The 9,465-nt window shown below is 46.3% G+C and overlaps 1 pseudogene; it reads left to right on the top strand.

The window, feature by feature from the left end:
- LOC131826187 (U6 spliceosomal RNA) lies at positions 1-92 on the top strand (annotated as a pseudogene).
- Positions 93-9,465: the final 9,373 nt, after the last annotated feature.

Below are 9,465 nucleotides of genomic sequence, written 5' to 3'. Positions count from 1 at the left end.
GTGCTTACTTTGGCAGCACATATACTAAAATTGGAATGATGCAGAGAAGATTAGCATGATCACTGAGCAAGGATGACATGAAAAACTATTTTAAAAAAACGAAACAAAACAAAATTCCTGTCTTTTATATATTGATCTTGTATTTGGCAGCTATATTAAATTTGTTTATTCAAAATTTTCTGTGAAGTTTTTAGGATTTTTTTTACATGTAAGTTCATGTTATCCAAAAAAAGAAAATTTTACTTCTTCCTTTTTTTTTTTTTTTGTTTTTGGAGTCTTTTATTTCTTTGTGTTCCTTGTTTCTCTGGCTAGGACATCCAGTACTATGTCAAATGAGAGTAGTGAAAGTGGACACACTTGTCTTTTTTCTGATCTTTAAGGGGAAAACTTTCAAACTTTTTTGATTGAATATGAGATTAGCTCTGGGCTTGCAATATGTGTTTTTTCTTTAATGGACTTTTTAAATTATTTTTTAAAATTTTTTATAAACATATAATGTGTTTTTATCCCTGGGGGTACAGGTCTGTGAATCACCAGGTTTACACATTTCACAGCACTCACCATCACTCACCATAGCACCTGCCCTCCCCAATGTCCATACCCCCACCATCCTCTCCCAACACACCTCCCCCCAGCAACCCTCAGTCTGTTTTGTGAGATTCAGTCTTTGTTGGTTTGTCTCCCTCCCAATCCTATCTTCTTTTATTTTTCTTTTCGTACGCCCGAAAGCTCCTGTGTTGCATCTCCACTTCATCATAGCAGGGAGATCATATGATAGTTGTCTTTCTCAGATTGATTTATTTTGCCAAGCATAATACCCTCTAGTTCCATCCATGTCATCACAAATAGCAGGATTTCATTTCTTTTGATGGCTGCACAGTATCCCATTGTACATATATACCATATCTTATTTATTGATTGATCCGTTGAAGGACATTTAGGTTCTTTCCATAGTTTAACTATTGTGGACATTGCTGCTATAAACATTTGGGTGCATGTGCCCCTTCAGAATGCCCCGTTTGTATCTTTAGGGTATATATCCAGTACTACAATCACTGGGTCATAGGGTAGTTCTATTTTCAGCTTTTTGAGGCACCTCCACGCTGTTTTCCAGAGTGGTTGCACCAGCTTGCATTCCCACGTACAGTGTAGGAGGGTTGCCCTTTCTCCACATCCTCGCCAGCATCTGTCATTGACTGACTTGTTCATTTTAGCCATTCTGAAAGGTGTGAGGTGGTATCTCATTCTGGTTTTGATTTGTATTTCCCTGATGCCGAGTGATGTGGAGCATTTTTTCATGTGTCTGTTGGCCATTTGGATGTATTCTTTTCAGAAATGTCTGTTCATGTCCTCTGCCCATTTTTTCATTCGATTATTTGTTCTTAGGGTGTTGAGTTTGATAAGCTCTTTGTAGATTTTGGATAGATACTGGCCCTTTATCTGGTATGTCATTTGCAAATATCTTCTCCCAGATAACTTCTGACAGTCATCTTTTGGCTTTGTTAACTGTTTCCTTTGCTGTGCAAAAGCTTTTTGATCTGATGAAATCCCAGGAGTTCATTCTTGCCCTTGCTTCCCTTGCCTTTGGCGATGTTCCTAGGAAGAAGTTGCTGCTGCTGAGGTCAAAGAGGTTGCTACCTGTTCTCTCCTCAAGGATTTTGATGGATTCCTTTCTCACATTATGCTTCTTCATCCATTTCCAGTCTATTTTCATGTGTGGTGTAAGGAAACGGCCCAATTTCATTTTTCTGCATGTGGCTGTTCAATTTTCCCAACACCATTTGTTGAAGAGGCTGTCTTTTTTCCATAGGACATTCCTTCCTGCTTTGTTGAAGATTAGTTGACCATAGAGTTGAGGGTGTATTTCTGGGCTCTCTATTCTGTTCCATTGATCTATGTCTGTTTTGGGGACAGTTCCCTACTATCTTGATGATGACAACTTTGTAATAGAGCTTGAAGTCTGGAATTGTGATGCCAACAACTTTGGCTTTCTTTTTCAATATTCCTCTGGATATTCGAGGTATTTTCTGGTTCCTTATATATATAAGGATGATTTGTCCCATTTCTTTGAAAAAAAAATGGATGGGATTTTGATAGGGATTGCATTAAATGTGTAGATTGCTTTAGGTAGCATAGACATTTTCACAATATTTGTTCTTCCAATACAGGAGCATGGAACATTTTTCCATTTCTTTGTGTCTTCTTCAATTTCTTTCATGAGTACTTTAGAGTTTTCTGAGTATAGATTCTTTGTTAGGTTTATTCCTAGGTATCTTAGGGTTTTGGGTGCAATTGTAAATGGGATTCACTCCTTAGTTTCTATTTCTTCAGTTTTGTTGGTATAAAAAAAAATGCAACCAATTTCTGTTCATTGATTTATATCCTGACACTTTACAGAATTTCTATACAAGTTATAGCAGATTTGGAGTGGAGTCCTTTAAGTTTTCCACATACAGTATCATATCATCTGCAAACAGGGATAGTTTGACTTCTCTTCTGCCAATTTGGCAAAATTTGGGTGCCTTTAATTTCTTTTTGTTGTCTGATTGCTGAGGCTAGGACTTCTAGTACAATGTTGAATAGCAGTGGTGATAACGGACATCCCTGCCATGTTCCTGACCTCAGCGGAAAAGTATTCAGTTTTTTTCCATTGAGAATGATATTTGCAGTGGGTTTTTCATAGATGGCTTTGATAATATTGATAATATGTGCCCTCTATCGCTACACTTTGAAGAGTTTTTTTTTAAAGATTTTATTTATTTATTTGACAGAGAGAGAGATCACAAATAGGCAGAGAGACAGACAGAGAGAGAGATGAGGAGAAGCAGGCTCCCTGCTGAGCAGAAAGCCCAATGCAGGACTCGATCCCAGGCCCCTGGGATCATGACCTGAGCCGAAGGTAGAGGCTTAACCCACTGAGCCACCCAGGCGCCCCACTTTGAAGAGTTTTAAGCAGGAAGGGATACTGCACTTTGCCAAATGCTTTTTCAGCATCTATGGGGAGTATCATATGGTTCTTGTCCTTTCTTTTATTGATGTGTTGTATCACATTGTTTGATTTGCAGATGTTGAACCAGCCTTGTAGCCCTGGAATAAATCCCAGTTGGTCGTGGTGAATAATCCTTTTAATGTACTGTTGAATCTTATTGGCTAGTATTTTGGTGAGAATTTTCGCATCTGTGTTCATCAAGGATATTGGTCTGTAGTTCTCTTTTTTGATGGGATCCTTGTCTGGTTTTGGGATCAAGGTGATGCTGGCCTCAGAAAAAAAAAGAGATTGGGAGTTTTCCTTCCATTTCTATTTTTTTGGAACAGTATCATGAGAATAGGAATTAATTCTTCTTTAAATGTTTGGTAGAATTCCCCTGGGAAGCCATCTGGCCCGGGGCTTTTGTTTGTTTGGAGATTTTTGATGACTGTTTCAATCTCCATACTGGTTATGGGTCTGTTCAGGTTTTCTATTTCTTCCTGGTTCAGTTGTGGTAGTTTATATGTCTCTAGGAATGTATCCATTTCTTCCAGATTGCTGAATTTGTTGGCGTAGAGTTGCTCATAGTATGTTCTTATAATTGTTTGTATTTCTTTGGTGTTGGTTGTGATCTCTCCTCTTGCATTCATGATTTTATTTATTTCGGTTCTTTCTCTTTTCTTTTTGATAAGTCTGGAAAGGGGTTTATCAATCTTATTAATTCTTTCAAAGAACCAGCTCCTAGTTTCGTTGATTTGTTCTATTGTTTTGTTGTTGTTGTTGTTTTGTGGTTTTTGTTTATTTGTTACTATTTCATTGATTTCTGCTCTGATCTTTATTATTCCTCTTCTCCTGCTGGGTTTAGGCTTCCTTTGTTGTTCTTTCTCCAACTCCTTTAGGTGTAGGGTTATGTTGTGTATTTGAGATCTGAGAGAGAAGCGTGATTGCACACGTCTGTCACTGCACTCCCCAGGAGCAAGTCTGGGGAAGGCGCAGCACGCCGCCCCCAGAGATGAGAAGGAGCCGTTGGCCTTGTGGTCGGGAAAAGGACGGGAAGCAGGGTAGCCTGCCATGGCAGGAAGAGCAGGCCGGTGGCAAGACAAGTGTCACCCGCCCTCTGTGCGGAGAGACAAAGCCTGGTTCCTAAGGAGACATGAGGGGACGATTAAGGCAGGGACGCGTGCTCCACACTGAGGAAGGAGTGTGGGCAGAAGGCAGGCCTGTCCTGTGCCTCTGGTCCCAAGGGGACAGCATCTCCTTCACCATCTGTCCATAGGGCAGACTTGGGGTAGCTACCAGGCGCCATACCCGGAACTCGCAGAAACAGCTCCCTCGAGAAACGGGCAGTCAGATGCCATCTTCCTCCAACATGTGACAGCGTTTTAGGTTGCAGGGGGTTTGCAGGGCAAGGAGTGGGGACAATCCCCCAAAGCTCCCCATTCCAGTGAACGGGCGGTGTTCAGGGAACCTGTCGCCTCTCCTCTCCTGTGGGGAAGGCACTGGCCTTGTCCGCGAATCCGCCTGAGGTCCAGTGCCAAAGGCCAAGCGTTGCCTACACCGGGAGATGGTAGTGTGCATAGAGTGCCATCTTAGGCCACGCACGCTGCTGCAGGGTTGTGACTGTGTCTGCTTAGTTCGGCCTGGCAGGGTGAACCCAGGGCGCCATCACGGAGCCCGGGAAAGCAAGGTCCAAGAGACACGAGCTCTCACGCGACTCTCCTTCCCTGATGCGACAGAGCGAACACCCAAAGCCTGGCTGAGAAAGCAGCAGAGAAGTGCGCTTCCCGCCAAGCTGAAAACCTCTTCAAAAGCATCGCAGTCGCTGGGAAATCAGAGTCAGTCCTGGGGAATGCTTTTGTTGCTTGCTTTAGCCTAGTATTCGCAACACTATGGGAGAAACCCGCATAGAGAGAAAGCCTCTTTGCCCCTCAGTAAAAGCACAGCATTCTTTGGGAAATCAGAGTCCAGTCTGAGGGATGCTCCTGTTGCCTGAGCTGGTCTTCGCAGCACGGTGTAATAAACACGCATGGAGCTAAATCCTCTATTCCTGGGCATCCCCTCTGCCTGAGAGAGAAGCGCGGTTGCGCCTGTGGAAAGAGCCTTAAGGAAAGGGAAATGATTTTCACTGCACTCCCCAGGAGCATGTCAGTGGACGGTGCAGCCCGCTGCCCGGGGAGAAGAGCAGGAGCCGTTGGCCTTCTGGTCTGGAAACGGTTGCGATAAAGGAGAGCTGGCAATACAAGTATCACCCGCTCCCAGTGCAGAGAGACAAAAGCCTTGTTGCTAAGGAGACAGGAGAGGATGAGTAGGGCAGGGCGCATGCTCCCCTCTTAGGAAGGAGTCTGGGCCGAAAGCATGCCTGTCCTGAGCCTCTGGGCCCAAGGAGACAGCAGCTCCTTGGCCACCTGTCCCTGGGGCAGACATGCGCTAGCCACCAGGCGCCTACGCTGACCTCGCGGAAACAGCTCCCTGAAATAACGTGGTGTCAGATGCCATCTTCCTCCATGATGTGGAAGCTTGGTAGAGGCACGGGGTTTAAGGGGAAGAAGTGGGCACAGTCCCCCTTCGCTCCCTATTCAGTTCACGGGCGGTGTGCAGGGATCCTGTCACCTCTTCTTTCCTGTGGGGAAAGCACTGGCCTAGTCTGAGAATCCGCCTGAGCGCCAGAGCAAAAGGCCAAGCGATGCCTACACTGGGAGATGGTAGTGTGCATAGAGTGCCATCCTAGGCTACGCACGCTACACAGGGTTGTGGCTGTGTCTGCTTAGTTCGGCCTGGCAGGGTGAACCCAGGGCGCCAACATGGAGCTCGGGAAAGCAAGGTCCAAGAGATACCAGCACTCCCGCGACTCTCCTTCCCTGATGCGACAGAGCGAACACCTCCCGCAGCTCTTCTTCCCTGTCGCGACTGAAGCCTTGCTGAGGAAGCAGCAGCAAAGTGCACTTCGCTCCAAGCCAAAGCCTCTGGGAAAGCACAGCATTCGCTGAGAAATGTTCTGCGGGCTGCTGCTGCTTGCCTGAGCCCAGTCTCGCGGTGGGAGAAACCCGCATACAGCGAAAGCCTCTTTGCCTGGGCAACTCCCCTGGGAAAGCACAGCGTTCCTTGGGAAATCAGAGTTGGTTTTGGGGCTGCTGCGGCTGCTTGGCTGAGCTAGTCTCCGCAGCTCGGTGGAAGATACGCGCATGGAGCGAAATACTCTTTGGCCTAGCATCCTCTCTGCCTGAGAGAGAAGCCAAGGGTGGGGAAGGCGCAGCACACCGCACCCGGAGAAGAGAAGGAGCCGTTGGCCTTACGGTCGGGAAACGCTCAGGAAGCAGGATAGCCTGCCCTGCCACGAACAGCAGGCCAGTGGCAAGACAAGAGTCACCCGCTCCCTGTGCGGTGAGATAGAAGTCTGGCTGCTAAGGAGACATGAGGGGACGACTAGGGCAGAGGCGCGTGCTCCACTCTTAGGAAGGAGTCTGGGCAGTAAGCATGCCTGTCCTGAGCCTCTCGGCCCAAGGAGACAGCAGCTCCTTGGCCACCTGTCTCTTGGGCAGACTTGCGCTAGCCACCAGTTGCCTACGCTGAACTCGCAGAAACAGCTCCCAAAATTACGGGCAGTCAGATGCCATCTTCCTCCAGGATGTGGAAGCTTGGAGGAGGGACGGGGTTTAAGGGGAAGGAGTGGGCACAGTCCCCCAAATCTCCCTAATCTGTGCACGGGCCGTGTGCAGGGATCCTGTCTCCTCCTCTCTCCTGTGGTGAAGGCACTGGCCTGGACGCCGAGTCTGCCTGAGAGCCGGAGCAAAAAGGAAAGCCTAACCTAGCCCAGGAGATGGTAATAGGCAGAGAGTGCCATGCTAGGCCAAGCACGCTGCTGCAGGGTTGTGACTGTGTCTGCTTAGTTCTGAATAGCAAGGTGAATCCACGGCGTAAACTCGGAGACCAGGATAGCAAGTCCCGCGGCTCTTCTTCCCTGTCGCGCAGAGTGAACACCCAAAGCCTTTCTGAGGAAGCAGCAGCGAAGTGCGGTTCGTGCCAAGCTGAAAACATCTGCGAAAGCATAGCAGTCGCTGGGAAATCAGAGTCGGTTCTGAGGGCTGCTGTTGCTGCTTGCCTTAGCCTAGTATTGGCAGCACAATGGGAGAAACCCGCATAGAGCGAAAGCCTCTTTGCCCTGGCATCCCCTCTGGGAAATCACAGCATTCTTTGGGAAATCAGAGTCCGGTATGAGGGATGCTCCTGTTTGCCTGAGCTAGTCCCCTCAGCACGGTGTAAAAAACCCGCATGGAGCGAAATCCTCTATGCCTGGGCATCTCCTCTGCCTGAGAGAGAAGCGCTGTGGCGCTTTTGAAAAGAGCCTTAAAAAAAGGGACACGTTTTCACTGCGGTCCCCAGGAGCATGTCTGTGGAAGGTGCAGCTCGCTGCCGGGGGTGGGGGGGAAGGTGAGCAGGAGCCGTTGGCCTTCTGGTCTGGAAACGGTTGCGAAGCAGGAGAGCCGGCAATACAAGTATCACCCGCTCCCTGTGCAGAGAGACAGAAGCCTGGCTGCTAAGGAGACAGGAGGGGATGAGTAGGGCAGGCCTCGTGCTCCACTCTTAAACATGCCTGTCCTGAGTCTCTGGGCCCAAAGAGACAGCAGCTCCTTGGCCACCTGTCCCTGGGGCAGACATGCGCTAGCCACCAGGCGCCTACGCTTACCTCGCGGAAACAGCTCCCTGAAATAACGGGGAGTCAGATGCCATCTTCCTCCAGGATGTGGAAGCTTGGGGGAGGCATGGAGTTTAAGGGGAAGGAGTGGGGACAGTCCCCCAAAGCTCCCTATTCAGTTCACGGGCGGTGTGCAGGGATCCTGTCACCTCTCCTTTCCTGTGGGGAAAGCACTGGCCTAGTCTGAGAATCCGCCTGAGCGCCAGAGTAAAAGGCCAAGCGATGCCTACACTGGGAGATGGTAGTGTGCATAGAGTGCCATCCTAGGCTACACACGCTACTGCAGGGTTGTGGCTATGTCTGCTTAGTTCGGCCTGGCAGGGTGAACCCAGGACGCGAACATGGAGCCCGGGAAAGCAAGGCCCAAGAGGCACCAGCTCTCCCGCAGCTCTTCTTCCCTGACGCTACTGAAGCCTTGCTGAGGAAGCGGCAGCGAAGTGCTGTTGGCTCCCAGCCAAAGCCTCTGCGAAAGCACAGCATTCGCTGAGAAATGTTCTGCGGGCTGCTGCTGCTTGCCTGAGCCCAGTCTCGCGGTGGTGGAAACCCGCATACATCGAAGGCCTCTTTGCCTGTGCATCTCTCCTGGGAAAGCACAGCGTTCCTTGGGAAATCAGAGTTGGGTTTGGGGATGCTGCTGTTGCTTGCCTGAGCTAGTCTCCGCAGCTCGGTGGAAGATACCCGCATGGAGCTAGATAGATAGATAGATAGATGATAGATAGACAGATATCCCAGAAGCTGCAATGCTAGGCTAAGACCAGGCTTTAAAGGCTTTTCTATGCTCTACTAAATACTTTAAACCGTTCATTATATCATAGCTCAGTGTTCAAATCTCCATTTGTTTCCTCAGTTTCCTAATATTTATCTTAAGGTGACCTGATCTAGACTTTTGATCACCTTTGTCTAAATATTTCTATTTTAACAAAGTCCTTTGGAACACTCAGAGACTAAAACTTAGAAAAATACTCTGATTGTTATCTCATTCGCGTGGAAAATATATAGTTACCCATTAACTAATGATATCCATGACATTTTTAATTCTTGGGAGCTTTTGGTTAAATGAATTTTTTAAGCTACCTTTAAATGAAGCTTTAAGCCATCACCACATGAATAAAATTAAAGAACTAAATGAAAACAAGCCAAGTATTTACAGAGGAATAGAATGTGCAGTGGAAAGAGTACAATTCTGAAATCATAAAGCCTAAATTAGTGTGATGCATCTTTACTAGCCATGTAATCATAAACCAGTTATCTAAATGTGTTAGCCTCAGTTTTTTCACCCATGAAATGGTGATGATAATACTTATTATGCAGAGTTGTTGTGTGGATGTAATGAAGCATGGAGCATGAGATTCTCATATTCCATGCGAAAATGATAGCTATTTTTATACTTATAATAATTCTAATAGTAGAAATTAAATTGTTCAAAATGATAATATTCATTTATATTGTGGCATTGTATTGACTATTCATAGACACATTTACCAAAATAAATTTCATTTTACTTTACCTTCTCTGAGGATATATATTTCCTAATTCAATATGAATCTCATTATGAATAATAATTATCATAATAAATATGTTGATTTTTCTTCTTTTGAGGGAAGTATCCTTTACTGTTGAACATAAAGAAACTTAAGCAAGTCTGTCTTATTCAAAATTTGCATGCTGCTTTCTTATGAAACTAGACTTTAGAGTTGTATGAAATAAATTCATGCAGTTAAGACATTTATGTTTGGAAAAATGGGTGGTCAGTTTAGTATTTCAAAAGAAGATTTTAAATTTAAACCTTAAAACTGAGCTCTTT

This window comes from Mustela lutreola, chromosome 2, assembly GCF_030435805.1.
Source record: "Mustela lutreola isolate mMusLut2 chromosome 2, mMusLut2.pri, whole genome shotgun sequence".
In the NCBI taxonomy this organism is placed as follows: domain Eukaryota; kingdom Metazoa; phylum Chordata; class Mammalia; order Carnivora; family Mustelidae; genus Mustela; species Mustela lutreola.
The sequence above is the reverse complement of the archived record's forward strand: the minus strand, read 5'-3'. Positions and strand labels throughout refer to the sequence as shown.